The sequence below is a fragment of the Suricata suricatta genome, chromosome 4, assembly GCF_006229205.1.
Source record: "Suricata suricatta isolate VVHF042 chromosome 4, meerkat_22Aug2017_6uvM2_HiC, whole genome shotgun sequence".
Taxonomy (NCBI): Eukaryota; Metazoa; Chordata; class Mammalia; order Carnivora; family Herpestidae; genus Suricata; species Suricata suricatta.
The window spans coordinates 48555637-48573940 of record NC_043703.1 but is presented as its reverse complement, the minus strand read 5'-3'; the positions used below and the strand labels follow the sequence as shown (position 1 = coordinate 48573940).

General features: G+C 37.8%; 1 pseudogene; it reads right to left on the bottom strand.

Moving 5' to 3' along the window:
• The window catches only part of LOC115290571, a 35688-nt pseudogene extending 18297 nt beyond the window's left edge, over nt 1-17391 (bottom strand).
• Nucleotides 17392-18304: the final 913 nt, after the last annotated feature.

The window sequence follows — 18304 nt, the reverse complement described above, 5'->3', positions numbered from 1 at the left end:
TTTTTTTTCCCCACTAGAAAACAATGTTTCTCTTCAAAAGCATGCTCTAATTTTAGCAGCAGGTATGTTAGAATATTTCAGGTAGGACATTTACGTAAATATGCCCACAATGCAAACTTGAATATGTTGTTTCCTGTTGCTAAGACTGACTGAATCAGGCTGTGAGCCTCACTCATCCTCACAGCAGTAGACATAGTAAGAAAACAGAAGACAATGAGGTGTGGGGGGGGACAAAACACAAGGCTTTGTATCACATTGTGTATAAAACCAGGTAAATCTGATCTCAGAACAATGCACACTTTTGATATGCAGTGCTAGCTACTGTGGTAGGGGAAAGCAATTCAGTAATAAAAGTAGAAAGCAATGAAAGGTGTAAACATCAAAGAAAGAAAAACAAGACGTGGTTTATGGTTTAAATAAAAAATCTGTACAGACTGCATTTTGAATGTTCAGAAAACAAGAAAGCTAAACACAAGCTATATGTTTTCTTGTCAAAACAATGGTATGAAATCCATCAGTATTAAATGGGTACATCTGTGTGCCTGACTGCACTTTTGTAAAACTGGTAACTTTGAGGAGTGCCTCTGACATTATTTTCAGCTAGAATCTGTGATAGGATTGTTATGTCAATTATGAGTAGTTGATCAAGTAATACATTACTTAGCCATAGACATGAAAACACATTTGAAGAGCATTTTCAACAGTTAATGTAAGCTTAAGAAATAAAGCAATAAAAAATTCAGTACAAGTGACACATATTTTCTGAACTGAAGAGCAATGTAGGGTATGTTTAAAATTTCCTACATTTTAGGGGCATCTGGGTGGCTCAGTCAGGTAAGTGTCTGACTCTTGATTTTGGCTCAGGTCACCATCTCATGGTTTGTGGGTTCAAGCCCCACATCTGGCTCCATGCTGGCAGTGCGGAACCTGCTTTGGATTCTCTCTCTCTCTCTCTCTCTCTCTCTCTCTGTCCCTACCCCACTCTCTCTCTAAAAAAATTTCCTACATTTAAAAAGTTATGCTTAATGTGTTTTGCCTATAAAAATGGTTATATTTTGGGGGGGCGCCTGGGTGGCTCAGTTGGTTAAGTGGCCAACTTCAGCTCAGGTCATGATCTCACTGTTCATGAGTATGGTCTCTGTGTTGAGCTCTGTGCTGACAGTTCAGAACCTGGAGCCTGCTTGGGTTCTGAATCTCCCTCTCTCTGCCCATCCCCTGCGTACACTCTGTCTCCGTCTCTGTCTCTCTCTCGCTCAAAAAAAAAAACATTAAAACATGATATTTTAACATAAAGTTACAAATTGCAAATTATTAATAACAAATGCCTTGCCTTAATGTCTCTACCTTCCCATTCAGTTTTGTTCGATAATATTGAAATCATGAAATTCTTCATATGTTAAAAGAGAAAAAGAGCCAGAGATGTTTATTGGTTCCCACCAGACCACAAGCACTCCTCTAGACAAGGAGTAATAAAGTACAATGTGTACAAGTAGGACTTACATAGCACCAGCAGGAGAAGACAAGGAAAAGACTACAGGGTATGAAAAGTGGTATTAGAAGGGTCGTAGAAAACCTCTTGTACAGATTCTAACCAAGGACAGTTCCTGAGGGAACTGGACTGCTAGTTCCTTATTTGGTTAGTGATCCTAAGAAACTCCAATAGTTCAGGGAGCAAGTGAAACAGAGAAGGGAGAAAAGACCACACAGGCAGTATCCAAGAGCAGGGTGCTGTTTGGGTCAACTGGGACACTAAGCTGGTATGGCAGGTGTAGGGTGCCAATATTTGTGCTTGGTTAGTGTTTCTCAGGGACTTCAGCTCTGTGGCATTTCAGCCAGGCTAGCATCTGCAAGGACTTGCAATGACACATAGTGAGATGGTCTGGGGACGATGGAGAGGTTGGGATGCAGACAGGATAGTTGTTACTATCCGTTATAGAAGTATACCAAAATGCACCTGCCCTAAAGGAAGAATGGGGTTGGGGGAGACCCGGATGTTCCTTCCAAGATAAAATTAAATGAACTGACTTCTAAAAGTCAAGTTGGATGTAGCAAGAAGCATCATCATGCATGGAAAATACCAAAAGCAAGAACAACAAAAAGCCCCAAGACAAAAAAGTGAAAGTGCACTGTGCCACACCTTCAGAAGACAGTAGTGTATTTAAAAATTTTTTTCTTTTTGTTTTCGTGCTTGCTTTGAAGGCAGTAAAAGGAATGAATATTTTAAATTTTAACAGAGGTCTTTCTCTGACATTCTGGTTTAGTTTAGAAAGTTATCTTAAAAACCAAGGGAAGACTGTGAGAATTTTAAGAAGAGCTCTTTTAACCCTTCATCATTTGTTTTTTTCTCTTTTTTTCCAAATATGTACTGAGCTTCTTTTCTCTGTCAGACTTTGCACGAGGTTCTGAAGATAAAATGTTTTCTGTCCCTGTGCAACTGGAGAAAAGACAAATCAGGAGTTTTTAAAATAATCATTTATGTGGTATGCATAAGGCTGCTTAAGTCGCAATAGGAAGTTGGTAACAGGAAATCTGTAATGGTGGAATATGATTCCCCCAAATTCATGCTCAACTGTAACCTTGAGTTTCGACCTTATTTGGAAATAGGATCTTTCCAAGTGTAATTAGATAAGATGAGGTCATACTGGGTTACAATAGAAAGTAAATGACTAGTGCCCTTACATATGGCCATATGGGAACACAGACACATTGGGGAAGAAGAGTATATGAGGACAGAGACAAGAACCGAAGTGATGCAGCCACAAGACTTAGACTGTCTAAGACCATAGGCAACCGCCAGAAATCAGAAGAGAGGCAAGAGACATTTTCCCCCAAAGCCTTTGGAGGGACCTTGGCCCTGCCAACACCTTGATTTTGGACTCTAGGCTCTAGAATTGTGAGCAAATAAATTTCTTTTGCCTTAAGCCATCCATTTGTGGTATTTTGTAAGGTTAGCCTCAATTCTAATAGAGCATGTAACTCAAACCTGAGGAAAATTGAAGAGAATGGTTGGCATTGGGAGGGAATATTTCAAGCAACATGAAGCAAGATATATAAATATCCAAAAGAAAGGGAGAAGGATTTGCTCTTGAATAACAGAATAGTTTTTAAATGTTTATTTATTTTGAAAGAAGGAAAGAGTTAGATTCTCATGCAGGATCCAAACTCAGTGGTCCATGACCATCACATGATGACCTGAGTCGAAGTCAAGACTTGGACACTTAGCTGATTGAGCCACCCATGCACCCGCAGAATCTTCCTTTTATAAGACGAAATACTGAAGTGTGAGGTTAGGAGACTAAGCTAGGGAAGAACACAGGGACTATTTAATAAAGGTGCTTGTTGCTTATAAATTAAGGATGTTAGAAGTTGATCTTTAGGGCAGCCATCAAACGATCTTAAACAAGGAAAACATAGAATAATACTTGGAGTTTATAAAAATCACTAGAGGTGCTTTATATTCTCCACAGGAGAACCGGCAGAAGAGACAGAAATCTGATGGCAGAAATACGAGCCATGAGGTTATTTTAGAAATCCAGATGGAAAGTAATCATTAAATAAGGAAGGTGCCAGTGGGAATGGAAAGGTGTGGAGAGTTTTGAGAGACATTTATGAAATAGAATTTTTACAACTTGATGACTGTTAACGTGTAGACAGTAAGGAAGAGAATGCAGTCAAGCTTGATCAGATATCTGCTTGGACTACTATGCACAGTGACATTCACTGATTCAGAACAAAGAGGAGAATGAGCAGGTATGAGCGACAGCTGGTCTTAGGTTAGGACATGCTGAGTCAAGATGTCTGTGGGATATGCAAGTGAAGATATCTAATGAGCTATTGAATATGTGGGTCTGATGCTCAAAGGAGGGAAGAACTGATCAAGGAAGCAATCAGATTAGTGCTAATGATTAGTGGGAACTAAATTAGTGAGAAAAGGTAGTGGTGATGAGGACTTGGTTTAGAGCAGAGATTAAAGAGATATTATACAGGACTTATTGGAGAAAAGAATATTCCCAGAAGGAGGTGTGGAAATACTGTTTTATTTGGGGAGAGACTTGAGCATATAACGTAGATTAAAAGAAAAGAACCAGTAAAGAAAGACAGATTAAAAACAAAGCTGGGTGAGATCCATGAGAATTAAGGAAATTGGATTCAGAAAATAGGTGTGTTGTAAAGCAAAATTATGAGCCAATGAGGCCTCCTTGATTCCTATATTCCTATATGATTCGTGAACTAAGATACAGCCAGGATTTGCTCACTGACTATGTATATAAAAGGTGGCAGGGACCCTCAAGAAGATGATATCTTCATGTGCAAAGTCAAACACTGTCCCATTTTTCTCTGTAGCGGCATCACTTAATAGTGGGGGTGAAGGGTGATCATACTGGACTGTGAGGCTTGGAAAAAAACTGCAACAGAGAGAGACACTTAAATAATAGAAATACGTGTATGAATCTTCATAATAGCTTCTCTACCAGCTGGGCTTGAGGTGTTTTATCACATATTCCTGGCCATGAGCAGGTTTTATATAGCCAATAGAGCTGGACTGGCCTTGGTACTCACTACTCCAGGAACTTTCCAGATATCGCCAGGGATGTGGAAGCAAGACACACATTCCAGTTTTTAAACATATCCTGTGAAAAGAGAGAATCCAGAAGTGAAAACTGGGATATATTTGAAGGTGTAGGATTTGCATGAGAGCGCACCTGGGTGGCTCAGTCAGTTGAGCCTCCGACTTCGGCTCAGGTCAGATCTCACATTTGTGGGTTCGAGCCCCGTGTCAGGCTCTGTGCAGACAGCTAGGTCAGAGCCTGGAGCCTGCTTCCGGTTCTGTGTCTCCTTCTCTCTCTCTGCCCCTCCCCCTCTCATGCTCTGTCTCTCTCTGTATCAAAAATAAATAAAACATTAAAAAAAGACAAAAGAATTTGCATGAGAAAGACAGACGGGATCTGATAGCGTCCAATTTCTCTGTAAGGTAAGAGGTAAGGGTGGTTACTGAGAATTAGGGTGGCAGGAAGTGGGTAGAGGGAGGAGGATGGTGAATTCTTAATACAGCTCATTTGAGACAAAAGAAAAAGTTGACATGTAGAACACTGCTGTGCAGTTTTGAAGACCTCATAATCATTTCCTAGTTTTTACCAGAACTGTAGTAGAAAGAGGTTGTGAACTACAAAACACTAAGTAGTCTAGGTTTCGTTTGTGATTCAGCAAATGAGTGGAGTCCATTGTGGTCCAGACCGCTGTTGGTTGCTAACACACTATTGGTCAAGGCCAGTGATGGTTCCCATGTTCATTTAGAAATAATAGCACATGAAACGATGCAGTATATAAAAATGCAGCTTTTCTTTGTTAGCTTTTGTTGCTCTTTTCCTTTATTTTTCATTTTTAAAATTTTCTTCCTTTCCACTTTTCTATCCTTCACTTTATGAATGTTTTTCTTCATTTTATTTTATTATTATTTTTTAATGTTTAGTTTTGAAAGGGAGACAGAAATAGAGTGAGAGCAGGGAAGGGGCAGAGAAAGAGGGAGACACAGAATCTGAACTAGGCTCCAGGCTGCCAGCTGTCAGCACAGAGCCCAACACAGAGTGTGAATCCATGAGTCCTGAGATCATGGCTTGAGCCAAAGTCAGACGCTTAACTGACAGAGTCATCCCGGAGCCCTTTCTTGTTTTATTTTCAGCAAGCATATGCTTTTTTTTTTCTTCTTCTTTTACCTCTTGTAGACTCTGCTTTTATTATATTTCAGATTTACATATTTGACATTTAGAAAGTCAGGTAATACATTCAGACTTATAAGGAAATGCAATTAATTTCTAGACTTACTATTCATATCCCAGGTTTCTTGACAAATACTTCACCTGTTTGAATCAAGGCTTCTGCTACTTATTTAAAGTTTAGATGTTAACGTTTTTCTCCTAAAATGGCAGTTGAGGATTGAAATCTCTTGCACCCCCCACTCAAAAGTACATTCCCCGCTCTTCTTCCTCCCGCATGATTTTATCACAATATTGATTACATCATCTCTTTTTAGGATTTTAAAGATGTTGACTATGTATGTGAATATTGTTCGGAGCAGAAACAACATTTTTTCCTCCTTGTCCAACTTTTTAAATTTCACTGGAGTTTAATTACCTAGAAGTTCTTTGGCTGAATTTTCTATGTACCCTAGCACTATCTCAGCTCCAAAACTCCGGTAGAAAGGTGTATTTCCTCCTGGGATGGTAAAACTCATCAAGTAATTTACTAGTTCCATTTGTGTACTTTTGCCTTTCTCAAACTGTCCATCTTTCTCTCCCAATGTATGCTGATAATCTCAAACTCTGACAGTCCTCCGTTGATATTTCTTTCATCCTCGGCTTGGGGATTCTATTTGTCTCTTTCCTGTTATATACTCTACCCTGGCTGCCATCTCTTATACCTTCTTTGAGAACACAACCTATACCTGTGTCAAAGCAAAAACTGCACCCAACAAATTTAAACAAGCAAAGAAGGCCTAATTCAATGTGACTATAATAACAGACTGAGACCAAAACTTTAAGCTCAACTGCACTGAAAGAAAAGCCTGGAAAGTTTTTAATTGGTGGGTTGGAGGGAACTGTTGACCATCTGTGCTTGATAACAGGCTTTATCTAAAGAAAAATATCTTTATGACAAAAAGTAGTTTTACAACTTGGAGGGAGGTGCTTGCTTAAGGTAGAATCCGACTCTGTCAGGAAAACAGTGATCATACGTTCAAAGAGATGGCTCCCAGGCTCCAGAGAAAGATATGCCTGGATTGTAAAACTGCGGAGAGTCATTTGAAACAATTTAGGTCTCAAAGAAGCAGAGAAATAATTTACAGGTTTTCTAAAGCTAATGCCTTAAGAAAAGGAGGTCAAGGGGCCCTTGGGTGGCTCATTCAGTTAAGAGTCCCAACTTTGGCTCAGGTCATGATCTTGCAGTTTGTGAGTTCCAGCGGTGCAATGGGCTCTGTGCTGATAGGTCAGAGCCTGAACATGCTTCGGATTCTCAGTCTACTTCTTGCTCTGCCCTCCCCGGCTCACACTCTGTCATTCTATGTCTCTCAAAAATAAATAAACATTAAAAATTTTTAAAAAGAAAATAAGGTCAGGGACCTAGAGTATGAGGAGGTTTGTTTAAATTTTAGTATGGCTGAGGGAAATGTTAGGGTCTTCTTACTTGCCTTAGAAACATTATTGAAATATTATGTGTCTCCCACTTAAAAGACAGTTTGTTTTGATATAGAATTCTAGATTGAAAGTCATTTTTCCTCATAATTAAGGAGCCTATTGTTTCAATGCTTTCTAGTTGCAATACTATTAACAAATTGCAGGCTACTCTCATTTTAGATCTTTTTTCTCCTTTCTGTAAGATTTTGGTCTTATTTTTGCTCCTACTATTCTGAATTTTCATTCAAAAATACGTTTTTGTGTGGGTCTAATTTAGTTCATTCAGCCAGGTATGCAGTATGGCTTTCTTTGATGAAAAAAATGTATCCTTTAGTTTAAGGAAATGTTCTTATAGTTTTTCTTTGATGATTTCCCCTCTTTTTTTCCTGTTTATTTCTGTATTATTTGAATGTTGAAACTTGTGGGTTGATTATTTTCTTAAAACATATTTTTCTTCCTGTATTTCCAATTCACCTTTGCTGTTGTGTTTTTGATTTTCTGAAATCTATTCTCGACTTCAGCTTCCATTTTTCTCTAATTGTATGGTGGTTATGAAGGTGGTGGCTATGTTTTAAGATCTCTTCCAGGAGATCTTTCCTGTTGTCTGTATTTTTTTCTTTCTGTAGTGGCTTTTTGTGACTAATGACACAATGGTATGCCTTAGCTTGCTGAAGATTAATAGAGACATTTTGAATTTCCAACTACATCCTACATGTTCCGTTTCCTCCAAGTTGCTCTTCCTTGTATCTATTTTTGTCTGCATGCTCACTGCTTTTTGTTTTATTTTGTTTGTCTCTTTCTATATCATTGGCTTTCCTCCAGTGTCTGCTGATTATTACCTGCTATTTATATTTAAGTGTGAGGCACTGAAACAGTGATGTTCAGCTTTTTGTGCACGGGCAGGCTTTGTTCCTATCAGCCCTTCACTACAGAGTGATAACACAGAGGCTTAGCAGACCGGTTGGGGCTTCTCCTAAATGCAGGAATCTATAGATCTTTTCTGCTGGACTCTCCAATATTCTTGGTTGGGATTCTGGGTTATAAGTGAATATAGTGACCTTGACTTCAACTTGTTGTATTAAGTACTAGGTCTAATCTCTGCTCCCACCTTTGCCTTGAACTCTGCATTGAACTCTAGGTGCAGAGTCTCTCCAGTTAACTCTCCACATGGACAACCTTTTATTTTCCTTCACTGTTGGTGGAAACAATTGCCTGCATTAATTCCTTCAGGTGTTTGGAGGTCTGCTTGCCTCAAAACATGTGTGTTTAGAATGAGCTGCTTCTCAAATTCCTGAGACTTTTCCAGGTTTGCTTCTTGTTGATTCTTCTCTGGGGTCCTGTAGATATTCATCCTTTTCTTTTATGCCTAGTCAGGTATCACTTGTCTGTCAGCTTGTTATTTATTCTACATCTGTCTCCCACTCTTTTCCTGTCTATTTCATGTTGGTTACCTCATGTTTATATATACATATATATGTGTGTGTTTATATATACACATATTTATAACACATGTGTGTTTATATATACACATATGTGTATGTATCTATATGTGTATATATAAATCATATACACACATATAAATATATGTAAATATACACATGTTTATATATACACATATATGTATGTGTATATATATGTAAATTCTTAACTGTTTCTGTAGATTTGAGGAAGAATCACACATAACACGTGTATTCAATCTGTGATGTTTCAACTAGAAGATACCTCAGTTTTCAAACGCATTCAGGAAACACTACCCATTTGTTTTTCATGTTGTAATAGATTGTAAATTGGGATATCTGCCACATAGTCTACTTAGACTACGTTGATTTGTTTGAGGGTATTTTGGCTCAGGATGTAATTGTAAGATTTTTCTTTTATAATTTCAGGAAGCTGGATATCATTGTAGGATTTTAAAATATTTCAAGCAATGGAGAAATTAGGATATTCACAGTGTGTGTTGGGAAGGTGGGTTTTAAATAATAGGAAATAAAAACAGGAGAAGGAGAATATGAAAGACTAGGACACAACAATAAACATAGGTGGCATTCTTAAAGTGCTTGATAGAATACTTGAAAACATTCTTCTTGAAACTGTTCATTTATCAGTATAAGTCTGGCAACTGATCTCATTTCATATTTCAGAAAAGTTTTGTGGTATAGATAGCCATATCAGTACCTCTCTCTGTATATATAAGTATACACTCAAATATAAATATATGCTGATATACATCCATGTATTTGTTTATATAGTTATATAAGATTTTTTTTAAAGCATGGCATAAACTACCAAAATTTCTGCAACTATGGTTCACATGTATCCCAAACAACTGTAACATGAGGCCCAATGTTACTGTACTTGAACTGTAATATTAAAAGGCATAGAGGAAATATTAAACAAGAGGAGCACTGAGCATTTAACAATAAAAGATATATTTTATATTCTTTTTTAATTTTTTAATGTTTATTTATTTTTGAGAGACAGAGAGACAGAGCGTTAGCAGGGGAGGGGCAGAGAGAGAAGGAGATACAGAATTCAAAGCAGGCTCCAGGCTCTGAGCTGTCAGCACAGAGCCTGACGCGGGGTTCAAACTCACAAACTGCAAGATCATGACCTGAGCTGAAGTCAGCTGCTTAACCGACTCAGCCACCCAGGCACGCCAATATATTCTTAAAAATAGAAACTACTTAAAGATGATTTACTACCAAAAGAATGTAACTTGAGGTATCTTTGCTTTTCAAACTGGCTCTTATGCTTTAGAAAAAAAATTGTCATGAAGAATAGAGTACTGTGCTATAATTTACAGTATTTCATAAATATTTTCCAGTTTTTATTTTATAAGGATGTAAAATATATTTTAATTACAATTTTATGTATGATTATACATGCCTACTTATACATGAATGTTTTTCATTATTATTAGAAATATGATTAAGACTATATTATTGAACTAGTTAGTTATCATAATCAATACTTTCTCATCTATGCAATTTCTAAAAACTTGGAATACTTGGGATATACACTGAATGTGTCATATTCTTACATTAACACAATTATATTAAAGTAAAACTAGGAGTCGTCTGCCAAATTCTGTAACTGGTATATTTGAATACTTGTTTTCTATCTCTTCTATCAGCACATTGTTCTATAAATTTTCTCCAGAAAGAAAATTTGGGGTGTTATTTACATTTCTCTTTATCCCTAATTGCATTATATAGTCTCTCATGTCAAATTACAGCAAATTAACTGAAGCTGGGCTTCAAGTAAAGAGACAAGCTGAAACTAGAAGACAATTAACTAGAAAATAGATCATCAGTTTTTAAAAATTAGTACTTTTACACTAAATTCCATGGCTATAGGGCATTGGTAGGAGAAACTTAAATCGTTGTGGTTTATGGTTGAAATAGTTGGAATTCTAGTGAGTGAAAACAATGTAAGCCATTCATGAGGGAAAAAAAAGTTGCTATTTGAAAATCAATAACAACTCTCTTCACAGATATATTATCATATATTAGCGTGACTACAAGTCATATTCAGACCAGAAGATCTATTTAACAGTTATGGCTATGTGGGCACTGCCACCAATTTCCATCATCGACTGACTTACTAATGTAAGTCCCCTCTTTTGAATCTAAAGATTTAACTTGAGGAATAAAATTTGGCTTCTAGACATGAAATGTCTGTAAAGAAATTTTAAAATGCCCTTCTGTCTGCTTCTCTGGTGATCACTCTGCTCTTAAGTATAAGATCCGGTATGTCCTGCTTTTTACTTTCAACTCTGCCAAAAAAGCTCACAAGGATGATGTTGTGCAGTAGCTCATCACTCACAGCACACCTGGTGAAAGCTGACTGCACAATATCATTTCCTCCACATATGGAGAAGGGGATACCTCACTTGTCACAAGCTATTGAAAGTCGTCAGCTTTCATCAGTAGATCCTGACAACACGGAAGGAATGATTCACCTGAAGGAAGCAGAGGGCATAGCATTTCAAAAGTGATCTCTAAAGACTGATTATTTCTTGTCCTTGACACCCTGCCAAGGGCTAGATACATCGAACATTTGGGATGTAATGGAGCCTACAAATCACTAGTTGCCTAGAGTCTCCCTGGGCCTACAAGAGGAGAGCATGCTTGACTTTAGTTCAGTTTTTATTACATGTTGTAAACTTTTGACTGCTCTGATATGCCTTGTCATTGATGTGTCAAGATTAGACTGTGACAGGGTGTCTGACCTGATTGAAATCAAGAATGCTCTATTGGATCCTGTAGAAAATAATGGGAAAGCTTCTGTTGTGGGACCCGAGGCAGTGGAATACATTTCATAATCATGTCATTGAAAAAAAATGCTGAAACTTATTTTAGGAGCATTGTAGTAGGAGGAAGAGAAGGGGCTTTCCTTGCTGCAAAAATTAGAATTAAATCCTACATTACAAAACTTCAGAAACTACGGGGTTACATGTTATACACTTTGCTCTTTAAAGGAGCTGACTTCCTTGGTGGAAATTTGTCCACCCAAGACCGGCTGCTAAGTGGGGTTTGGTTACCATTGTTTGACTGTGATTGAAGTCAGTGATTTCTTTAGTACACAAGAGGAAGCCCAAAAGACTTGTTATCAAATGAAAGATAAACTCTGCTTTTGTTATTCCAATATTCAAAGTGCTCACTTGATAATATTTCAGAATCTTTTATGTCTGTTTCATGAAATGCAGTTTCGCACAATACCATCTCACTCCATAAGAACACTATCACTGATAACAGCGGTTTCCCCTGTGGGGAAGAGATTGTGAATAAGACCGTTTTTTTCTCTACTCTAAAGTTATTTCCTGTTCAGAAAAGCTAGTAAACAAGGCGATGAGGGTATTATTTTAGCCACAGTAAATCCTAATCAAAGTACCAGAGTGCTGGTGAGAAGGAGTAGCTCCAAAGCATGCTTCGAGTTGAGTCTGTCCTATATTCAGCAGGAGAGAGCCCACTTACAGATTAAAAGATGCAGTCCATCTCTGCCTGGCAAAGTTGATATTTTGAGGAAGTTAACTATCACATTCTTCCCTTGAGTTTAGGAATGTTGCCAAAGCAAATAAACACAACTTTTATGCTAGTATTTAAACCAAATGATCATTTTTAAAAAACTTTCTTGCAAAGAGTCCTTTAAACATAGGCAGAAGAAACTGTGGGTTTTTTAAAATTGTCATTATCTTCAAAATGCATTCCTCTCCTTATGCTTCTCTGCTCAGCATGTGTACGGTGTTAAAGAAAAAAAAAAACAGACTCAAAGTAGTTAAAACAGTACAAACAGACTTTACTCAGGAACTATTAAAATAAGGGGAAAGACACATCAGTATAGAATTGGACTAAATTCTGAATATAAGCACAAGCGAGGATTTATAGTTGAAAAGCGGGGTAGGCACATGAGTGTGGGGGGTGGTGGTTGGCGGATGGAAGACTGCTGAGAAGACATCGAAGGTTAGAGGGATTCTTGCTAATCTGACCTACAGGATTTTTCCTGAGGGCAGACCAGAGTGAGCAGATATCACTTGGGATTGGGAGTGGGAGATGAGGAATTTTGATCAGATATTGAGGATGACCAGCTATCAAGAGTGGGGACTTCTCTCTAAATTGACTCAGCAAAAATCTTGCTGGACCTGGGCTATGCAGGCCTTACAAGGATGGGGCCAAGTTTGAGGCCTCATCAAGAAGAAAGTTCAGACGTGCTTGACTAAAGTCTGGTCAAAGAGAGTCTTCATGAGTGGTAAGAGCTTATTCTTCACCGGCACTTAGTTCATCAGGTAGGTCAAATGTAATTATTTTCTTCTTTTCTATTTTTCTTGTCATAAAGTATTACCCTGAAGTTAACCGACACCCACCATTTTTTCTGATACCTGTGGGCATCTCTATGAAAATCTAGTACCATTTTGGAGAAAACTATGTATTATTTATCTAAGGTATACATTTAATATTTGAGGCATTTAAGATATAACTGCAGGTTTGGGAGCAGTGGTTGAGAATTGGGCTTTGGAGTCAAAATTTTCCATCTTGACCCCTTTGTTGTACAAGTTATTTCATTCTCAATACCTCAGTTGCGTTCATATCTAACATGGAGATCCTATAAGAATGTTGTAGAAGGACAAAAAACCAGCGTGTGCTATCTCACCACATCTTTTAATTAGTGCTAATACTGAAAACCAAGATGAGAAGATCTGTTTAAGTAACTGTATGTAACTGAAAACAAAGTTTTCTAGAACTATTTAAGATTCTGGACTCTCGACCCTATCCGTGTAGAGTGTCCTCTCTTTCGATTGTGGTTTTAAATCTGTTATTTGTACTTGGGCAGCTCCTCCATATAATAAATTATTCAAAAATAAACAACATCTACACTTGCTTTAAGTTTGGAAGAGATGAGGAAATAAGGCATATGAGTTTAAAAGAAAAATATATTTTCAGATGTAATGATTAGAACAATGACTGTATTGATGAAAAGAAAGGAAGGAAAATATATACAGATGTAAAAGACCTTTTAGCTCTACTTGTTTTTGCTAAACATAAATATAAGTGTGTATATGAGTGTGTACGTGTGTGTGTCTTTTAGAGATGTTTGATTTTCATTTTCATTTTCCCATGAAATTGAATTTTCTTGTTTCCCTGGAGAGACAGTTTGCTACATAGTCTTGAATATTTCACTCAGAGATGTTCATCCATCTCATTGAAAAATGTTCACCTATATTCAACCTCACTTTCCTTATTCTTAAATTTTTTTGGCCCATCTTTTTCTATTATAATCTACTGTCATGCCCTAAAAATGCATTATTCTGAAATGGCAACCAGGACTTCTACTACTAAAATATTATACAATTAGAAGGGGAGAGTCATGTTAATTTGACACATGTTTATAGTCAGTGACCCATGCTACTTATTTTTTTTAATTTGATCAAAAGATGTTAAAAATCTCTGTCATTTTTCTTATTCATGTTTACCAAAGTTTGTATTCAATCTTGGAGTGTTTGTTGTTCAAATCAGAAATTATATGTGCAACACCCAGAGGATCTTTGGCACTCTTTAACACAGTCAGAGGTTGAGCACTGCTCAAATAAACCTTAGCTTTTAGCATAAACATATGAATTTGAATCAAAAACAATTATCAGCACATATTCTGTGTAAGGTAGAGTATTACATTATCAACTCTTAATGCTATTCCATGTTAGAAACTGACCACAGCTCTTATTAAGAATACCAAACTTGGCAGACATTGTCATGGGAACACAGAGTAGATTCACTTGCCATGACCCATGTGGACTTTCATGGGACTGTCCCTGGGGTTTCCAACAGCACAAATGTCACCCAGTTGTGGGGGAAATGGTAATTAGATGGCTTTTTCAGCTTACAGAGGAAATACCTTTTGTGATTGTTTAGTTATGATCTTTTCCCAGTATAACATGACCTACTTGTGAGCAATTCCATAGCAAATTGGCCTAAAAACAAACAGGCAATTATATTAGCCTTGCTGATTCTATTATTGTTTGTTACAAGAATATTCTCAAAGTTTCATGGAGACATATGGGCACCAAGAAAAAGATATAATTCATTTAGAACATATATTAGTTTTGGAAAAATTCTTAGCTTTATTTTCTAATTTTACTGAGAGCAAATCAGGAACCAGAAGTGAAGTGACTTCTGCAAGGTTATACCCAATACAGTTTACATTACTCCTTCATCACATTGCCCAATTCAAAGTACATCTTTTTATTTCATTCTGTCCTGTGGTAAAATGTTTTCCCATTAGACTGAGAAGACATGGAAGTCTTTATCTTCAGTTTTGATAACTTCCATAGCTGTAAACCTGTTAATCTAATATTCTTCAGGTATATTCATTTCTTCACAAAAAACACTTCTAATGCATCACAGAATTTGTATTTGGTCTTTCATACTTTTAGTTTATCGTCTTCCTTCCCAGCTGTGATCTTCCACCTCATCATGCATTCTTTGAAGAAGCCCACATTTCCTCTCATCCTTTGGGAGTCATCCTTGAATTTCTCTCCTTCTTCACCTTGACTTCCAGTGAATAAAAGTATAGCAACATTAGCATCTATTCATCTCCTATGATATACTGTATGTTCTTTGGGGAAGTAAGTTTAGTCTTATTTATCTTTGAATACCTAGGGTTTCCTAAACTTTCTTATTCATGATAAATAAAGTACTAATGGATATGAAGCAATGGACTGAACTAGAGTCATGTGTTTGTTTGTTTTTAATGCAGTAATATCATAATTTCTAAACAAGAAATTCCAATGCATAGCATGTAAGGTAATCAATCAAGTCCTGCAATTCTCTGGGCAATGCAAGTTTCTTAACCAAGTTTTCTCACACTCATTGTGCCCACTTCCATATTTTCCTTGCACAGATATCTGCATTTCTGGGTAAATGTTATTTGGGTACCATTTAAATGGTTTACAACTCAATTTCTTTTCATTTCAATATACTCACCAATATTTCCATAGGTTTTGGTCCTCAGATCAGGTCTTAAAGAAAAATAATGTTCCTTATATTCATTCAACCAAACGTACCAGCTTCAAAGAGTTTTGTGAGATCCATATGGTTGTCTTTTTTCAGAAAATATGCCCTGTTCTAGAGCAAGGAATGTTGAAGAGCTTATTAACTTTTACGAGATCCATATGGTTGTCTTTTTTCAGAAAATATGCCCTGTTCTAGAGCAAGGAATGTTGAAGAGCTTACTACCACACATTCAGATCCTAAGTAGTATTTCTAAGTCTTTCCTTCCCAGATACACATGCCACTGCCATACAGTCCAGTTCATTGAAATAGTGTCTATTCACGGTCTAAGCCCTCCGGGTGACTCCAACCACTGTGGGTGACTTTACTGGTGCATTGCCTCCATCTGGTCCTCATAGCTCAGAAAGGGGAACCAGATTTCATTTGAAGTGCAGCCCCCAGCTGACTCCTCCCTGTACCACAGAGGACAACAAGCTGTAGACAAGCACATCTGCACTGATCGTATCAGTTGGGGGGGGGGCAAGCCATGGTCTGCCAGTCCTCCTCATGACAGCCAGCAAGGCCTGCGGCCATGTGACATCCCCTTCACAGTGGGACTCCAGCAACACTGGAACTTCGGTAGCACAGCTGCTCCAATCATTCTTCCTTGAATCACTCCCTACACTTTGTATTTCTTATCACTTTAATTTTACCAACAAGGCATTTTTGGATATATTTATCTAGCTTTCCTTTCAAATCATCAAAGTCACTATCATTATCCACAAAGGCGATCTCATGAAGATGACATGCTGGTGTGCTGTCTATAACTGTGCAATGTCCTAAGCAAAACCAATACAGCTTCATTGTAGAGACAAATAATAACACTAGTGACTGAAACATCAGTCAGGTAAAGGTTTTCTGTACATGCTGCATTCCTTGTGGCTGGCAAATCTACTATAACCCAAGAGGTTACTAAAAACCGTATTAAAGGAATGTATCTTAATAGCTCAAGTCTCTCAATTCCTGATCACTCTCATTAAAAATCGTATTTAATTTAGGGGTGCCTGAGTGGCTCAGTCAGTTAAGCATCTGACTTTGGCCTAGGTGATAATCTCACAGTTGGTGAGCTTGAGCTCCAAATAGAGCCCTCAAAAATAAATAAACATTAAACATTTTTTAAATCATATTCAGTTTAGAAGAGAATTCCACATTGTTTTTTTTCTGGATCTTCAATATGATTATCATATCACAATTTTGTCTGCTTTGAACTATGACTCTAACACTGGACTTGGAGCTTGAGTGAAACAGGGATAGACTATCTCAGGAAATGATCCACAGGGCCTAAACCCGTTATAGGCACATTCTTTTTTTGTTAGTTTGCTTGTTTTTTGAAATATTTTAATGTTTATTTATTTTTGAGAGAGAGAGAGAGAGAGAGAGAAACAGAGTGGGGGGGAGGGGGGCAGAGAGAGAGGGAAACAGAATCCGAAGCAGGCTCCAGGCTCTGAGCTGTCAGCACAGAGCCAGATGCAGAGTTCAAACTCACAAACTATGAGGTCATGACCTGAGCCTAAGTCAACCACTTAACCAACTGAGCCACCCAGGGGCCCCATTGTTAGGCACATTCTTAAACAACATAATCACTTGACTATAGTTGAAATAAAAGAAAAGCAAAACTGCCCAGGTCACAGACGTAAAAAGGCACTGCCACAGAAATAGCAAATTGTTACACTTACCATCGTAGACCTAGCGCAACTGAAAGGACTTTTTCAATTTCTTGGAGCAGAAGCAGCTGGAGCCAGAAACTGGTGCTGGAGGCTGACTGGTAATGAACATTGAAAGTGAGAATCTCTCAGACGCAGTACGCGGGTGGGAGTGGGGATGCTTCTGAGGGCTTCACCTCCAGGCACACCATTAGGTCCTCATGTTGAAGATCCCAGAAAGATACTTTGTGACACCAAACACCAGCAGCCCAGGATCCAGCCTCCAGAGAGCCTGGAAATGGCACCCTCCCTTCCTGTTTCAGTGCAGGTGGGGCGGGGCAGACAGGTGCAAAAGGCCTGGGGAAGCCTAGCAACCTGGCTTCCCACAGGCCTGGGACCCTGGCTGCCACCAGGCCCCTGGAACTTCCGCCACTCTCTGTATCTTCCCTCTTTCTCTCTCTTTTCCCCCACTGAAAGATATTAGTCAGGCTTGTAAAATTAAAGAAGAATTTTAAGAGCACGTCTTAGGAAATAACAAGGAAGAAGTTTGAACAATTGCATCTTTCTCCAATCCAATTTGAAGTGAGTGGAGGATTATTTGAAATGGAAAAGATAGGACCAAGTTCCAAGTGAAAGCAAGAAGGAAAAGGAAAAGAATAAGGCAAAATAACAGTACTCCATTAGTAACTGGCTATTTTTTTTTAAGAACCTAAAAATGTCCCTTTTGAGAGATGTTTTAGTTTGGTTTCTGTCTTCCAGCATGGAGACTGGTATTTACCTCAAGGGCAAACAGCTCCTTTGATGTCTATGACTGCATTAATCTATCTTTCCTTATGCAAAAGTAAGGCATTTTGTCTAAGCATGTGGCATACTGATTAGCATATAGAAGATGCTAAATAATTTCTTGAATTAAATTGAAGAGTAAGCTTTTGGTTTATTTTAAGACTCC